The sequence below is a fragment of the Microcaecilia unicolor genome, chromosome 13 (genome assembly GCF_901765095.1).
Source record: "Microcaecilia unicolor chromosome 13, aMicUni1.1, whole genome shotgun sequence".
In the NCBI taxonomy this organism is placed as follows: domain Eukaryota; kingdom Metazoa; phylum Chordata; class Amphibia; order Gymnophiona; family Siphonopidae; genus Microcaecilia; species Microcaecilia unicolor.
In genome coordinates this window covers 91,951,472-91,957,471 of record NC_044043.1, presented here as the reverse complement: position 1 = coordinate 91,957,471, position 6,000 = coordinate 91,951,472, and positions in this window count along the sequence as shown.

Below are 6,000 nucleotides of genomic sequence, written 5' to 3'. Positions count from 1 at the left end.
TAAGATTAGGTAATGCTTGATTCTGTGGATCAAGCAGGCTTTATTAAAAAATTGAAAAAGTTCCCAGAAGCCAATAGGTGAAAAATGCAGTCAGGCTTATTTGAACCTTGCAAGATGATTCCAAAAAATATTTGAAAATGTTGTGTTTCACAATTGTCTTCTTTATTTTATCATGACAATATTCCTATTGTCTGCTGGTTTTACTGCCAAACAGTTGCCTATTGTCTTGTCTTGTTCATCAAAACCCTGGGAACTGGTGTTTCACTTATGTATCCAACTGTTTGAGCATTATGAACTTTGATATTTGAAATAATTAATCTTATTCATGACAACAATGGTGAGAATGCGTCCTTTCATGCATAGCTGTCCCTCTTCCTCCATTATTTCACATATCATTCTGCCATATTTCTCTTTATTTTCTTTGGTTGGAGAACCAATAAAGGCATCCATGAAGAAAAGGATGGATTGTTTGATTAATCTTACCCAGCTAGGTGCATCCTCCTAGTTCAGTCAGCTTCAATGGTGTTGGAACAAGGAACAACGTCTCACTCAGGTGCACAATCTCTGTTGCCAGCTGTCCTGCCTTAAATAGATCACAGGCTCTTCCCCACCCACCATGGCATATATGTGCTTTTCATATTATCTTTTTGTCTTTCTATAGCAGCTCAGGCATTGTGCAACCATGAAGAGCTTCCTTCATTTCTCAACTCTACAGAGTGTATCATCAACTGAGACGTCAACAAGCTGAACAACTGAACTCCCTTTAAAAAGTTGGTTCATTCAATAGAGCTTTGAGGTTGATGTTATTCCAAACTGATTGTGATGATAGAAAAGGACCATAAGGCTCCTCTCCTTTCCTTCCCATTTTCAGCAATATACAATCGAGCATATAAACTTGAAATCTTTAGTGCCGGGTCCTATCCGGGAACTGATGCTGAATGTCTGAGCAGTTGCCGACTCCCCAAAGTTATCCAGATACCGGAATTATTCAGTGTTGGTACACAGATAGATATCCAGGTGCGTTAGGACCAATGCTCCCTCTAAGGACCGGCCTGGTGTGTGCACATTTGTTTTTCAAGTGAGCAACAATTTTTTTTAAAAACCAACAATTTTTGAGCACCAGTATTAGCATATCTTTTTAAAATCAGATCTTTTAAAGATTTCATTTTATAATTTGGTTTTGTTGTAAAGTGGGGTCTGTATTTTTCTGTTAGGCGAGTCTATGCCCATCATACTGCCACATCTGCCACCCATCTTCACACCTGTGAAATTATTCATACAAGGGCTGCCTTCTTCTAAAAAAAACCCCATAACCTAACCCCACCCCTAATTGCTGACTAGCATGCCAAATCTGACCCCAAAATGCCTCTGGTGGCCTTCACTTAGGTGCTAACTGCTCATTTTCAACAACGATAACCGTTAGCAGGTAGCACTGGAACACGCAATTTAATTGGCCAATGGCCATTTCTGACCAGTTAAATCATTTTGAATATCGACCAAATAGTTATCCAGGTGCTGGCAGTGAATATCACCAGTGCCCGGATATCTATGGGACTGCCATGACTCCGCCTCAGATCACCCCTTCTCTACCCAGGTCTGGGTAGGTGCTGCTGAATTTCTGGGTATGGGCCAGGCACAATGATTTAACCAGGCATGAGCCTCTTTGGCCCATTGGAATCATTTTCATTATTGCCCAAATTCTACAGCTCCTCCCAATCCAGGAACCTGGCCTGTACCATGCACTGTCTTATTTCAGCTTACACCTTGCAGATATCTCAATGCTGGCCTCTCCCACTCAGCCAAGGTCCCCACTCACAGCCTATTCTCTACTGTTAGACCTGACTGGAAGATCAACAAAAATATTGAAACACAAAGGGGGCCGATATTCAGAGCATGGGAGTTAGCCTAGCTAACTCCTACGGTTCGCGGTGATGCTGGATATTCAATGCCGGGTCATTTCTAGTGACTGACATTGAATATCCGGTTTCTTTTTAGCCGGTTTCAACGTGACTGGCCAAGTAGATATTGATATCTAGCTGGTTATCTTGAAACCAGTCAAAGATATCCCACATTGTTAAGCGGCCATATTTAGCTGCTAAACTCAGGCTGAAAATCGGTGGATAGCCAGTTATATTGGCTGATATAACTGGTTATCTGCTAGCCGCTAACCGACAATATTCAGCAGGGTATAGCCAGCTTTCCCCCACTGAATACTGCGGGATAGCCAGTTATGGGGCATTTAACGGGCCAGGTGCTAAATATCGGAGGAAGAAGACCACGAAACACACCTACAGCACATTACGTTGGAAGCATTCACTTCTCCAATTTGTTAAGTGCGCTGACTATAACGGAGATGATCTGGTTTATTACACCTTCCTCAGGGCGGCAGGTACATGGGACTTCCTTCCTTTTCTATTTACGGTATAGGGAGATTGGATGGGGGGGGGGGTAAGGGGAGACCATTACTATATGATAGTCCCTAATTGTAGGGCAACAGTGGGTAGAGGGTTGTGGTAATAAGGGGATAAAAGTGGGGGGGGGGGGGATAACAGGATGGAGTGGGGATTTAAGGACTATTTGGTGTGGGGTTAGGTTATGGAGTGTTTTTAGAAGAAGACAGCCCTTGTATGATTAATTTTCACAGGTGGGAAGACGGGCGACAGATGTGGCAGTATGGTGGGTGTAGACTCGCTTAACAGAAAAACACAGACCCCACATTCAAACAAAATTAAATTATATAAGTAAATCTTTAAATGACCTGATTTAAACAAGCTTTTTTAAAAAGAAATTGCAATAATACTGGCATTCAAAAATTGTTGTTTAAAAAAATTTTTTACTCACATAAAATAAAATTTGCACACACCAGGCCGGTCGTTAGAGGGAACATCGTTTAACACATATTAGTAAATGAACCCAAGAGGGTAGAAACGGCTGCCAGAGAGAGCAACGAACTCTATCAACCTAAGGTGTTTCACCACGTCACAGCAACGAACTCTATCAACCTAAGGTGTTTCACCACGTCACAGCACATGGAAAAGTATAATATCGTCCAACTACAGATAGCCAAATGCTAGAATAACAGGTAAAACCCAATCCACGGCCTTTCTCCTGTCTGACCAGATGGATTTCCATGTTTCCTCATGACTGATATGTTTCTGGCAGCATTTCTGTAATAAAAATAGGATAGGAAGAGCTAGTTAGTGCATGTTGATGTGGGTGTGTCGTGGATATCATTAGTGACTGTGAAGTAAGAAAAGTGACTATACTAACAGTGTTTCCTTATTTCTTAATATGTGTCGATATAAAGTTTCTGTGACAGGGTGAGCTGAATATTGCAGCTGCTGTGTTAATCCAGAAGAAACAAAAAGGGGGGTATAATATGAAACAAGTATTGTCCATTGTCAACTCACTCACTACCTTCAAAAACTGAAGATTATGCGAAAGAGGAACTTCCCTCGGCAAACCAACTAGCTACGTATTTCCAAGAAAAGGTGAATAAGCTTAGAATTGGTCTTCCCCTACCACTGACAAAGATTTTGACTCACTAGTGTCCCTGTCTCCTAAAAAAGGCATCCCTGCAAATAGAACCTGGAAGGAATTTGATAAAACGCAATGGTCTACCTTTTCCAAACTATTCTCAAAGTATGCTTCCTCCCACTCCACACTAGACATCTGCCCTCCTCACATAATGACCACTGCCCCACCAACATTCCACCCTAGTGTTCTCTCATGGATCGATCAGCAACTGTCACAAGGAATATTTATCCAAAGCTTGGCCAAAATCATCATTACACCAACATCAAAAGACCCCAACCAACCTAGACAACTGATTACAGACCGGAAGCCTCCATTCCATTCTTTGTTAAACTACTGGAAGGAATGGTAACTCTACAGCTCACTCTCTTCTTGGTCTTGCTTGATATTCTTCCACCATCCTATTCAAGATTCCATGTAGTTTTTCACACAGAAACAGTTCTGTGCTCTATGTTAGACCACGTCCAACTACTGTTAAGGAAAGAAACCCCAATTCGATCTGTCCTCAGCGTTTGACCTAGTGATCATACCATCCTACTATGGAACCTTCAAAGAAATGGAAATCACAGGTAATGTTTTAAAGTGGTTCAGAGGCTTCTTGGAAAGCAGATTGTACAGGGTCAAGGTAAATGCAGATTTATCCGTGAACTGGAGTAACAGATGCGGGGTCCCCCAAGGCTCCTTCCTATATCCAATACTGTTCAATGTTTTCTTCCGATCCTTAAGCCCACTGCTAGATAGAAATGGCTTTCTCTACTACGTTTACGCTGATGATCAGTATTAATCTCCATGCAATCAATTCTCGAAATAGACATATCTAGAGGCCAATAATGTATCAACCTACTAGAAAAATGGATGCAAACTCACAAGTTAAAACTCATTACTGAAAAAAACAAATTTTTATGTTTCATCTCAAAACCAGAACAAATCCCTAAGTCGAAGTGTCAATCAAATGAACTTCACTCTTTCCCTTACCATTAAACTACTAGGCATTCAAATCAACTGCGCTCTCTCCCTGGAAGCACAAGTCAACGCCCTGACCAAAAATGTTTCTTCCTAATGAGAAAGCTTCATATCGTTTGGAAGTACTTTGAAATCAATCAATATGAATGGTTGGTACATACACTACTACTATTATCTCTTTGATTACTGCAACTTAATATACCTGGCCTGCACAAAGACCTTACTCAAGAGACTTCAAACCATTCAAAATACGGCAATCAGAGTAATCTTCAGGTTATCAAAATTCCACAGTATCTCCCCTTTCTACATCAAACTACATTGGCTCCCCATTGAGGCAAGAGTGCTTTTCAAACTGGCATGCTTGCTTCCTCTTTAAAACACTGCAAGGACCGATCTCCAGCTATCTACTAAATCACTTCTGCTTTGCAACCTCAACCAGACCTAGGAGACAAGAAGCTACCAAATTCTTCACTTTCCCCTCAACTCAGGGCAAGAAGAGACTAGCGCTCTTCGACAAATCTCTTGCCATTCAAGCAACCAGAGGGGTGATATGAGTATATCGGTTAAGGCGGAAGATAAGACGTGCGGCAGAGTTCTGGATGGACTGAAGGGGGGATAGATGGCTACGTGGGAGGCCGGTCAGGAGTAGGTTGCAGTAGTCAAGGCGAGAGGTAATGAGAGAGTGGATGAGAGTTCGGGTGGTGTGCTCGGAGAGGAAGGGGCGAATTTTGCTAATGTTATAGAGGAAGAAGCGACAGGTCTTGGCTATCTGCTGGATATGCGCAGAGAAGGAGAGGGAGGAGTCGAAGATGACACCGAGGGTGCGGGCAGATGAGACGGGGACGATGAGGGTGTTATCAACTGAGATAGAGAGTGAAGGGAGAGGGGAAGTGGGTTTGGGTGAGAAAACAATAAGTTCAGTCTTAGACATATTCAGTTTCAGGTGGCGGTTGGACATCCAGGCAGCAATGTCGGATCAGCAGGCCGAGACTTTGGCCTGGGTTTCCGCAGTGATTTCTGGTGTGGAGAGATAAAGCTGGGTGTCGTCAGCATAAAGATGATAGTGGCAACCATGAGAAGAGATCAGGGAGCCTAAGGAAGAGGTGTAGATTGAAAAAAGAAGGGGCCCAAGGACAGATCCCTGAGGAACTCCAACAGAGTATTGCATTTCATATGGATAAACAGGCACAGTCACTATTATATAACAGCATTACAGGATGAAATATTAAATGTGGACTGTCCTGTCACTATGTTAAATGACTCACAAGAAATGTTTTGCTTATCAAGATCCCCGTTGGACAGAAGAAGAAGCTTTACCACCTTCTCCTTCCTTCAAAGGGACTTGAATTTCTTTGACTCATACAGGAATAAGGAAGTGCACTGCAGTTATGAGTTTCTATTTCTCCTCCTCTCTTTTTATCCAAGTGGGAACAGGTTTTCAATTAGAAAAACTAAGACTTTTTTTTTTTTTGACAGTTCGTCCCATACCACAGGGAGGAAATA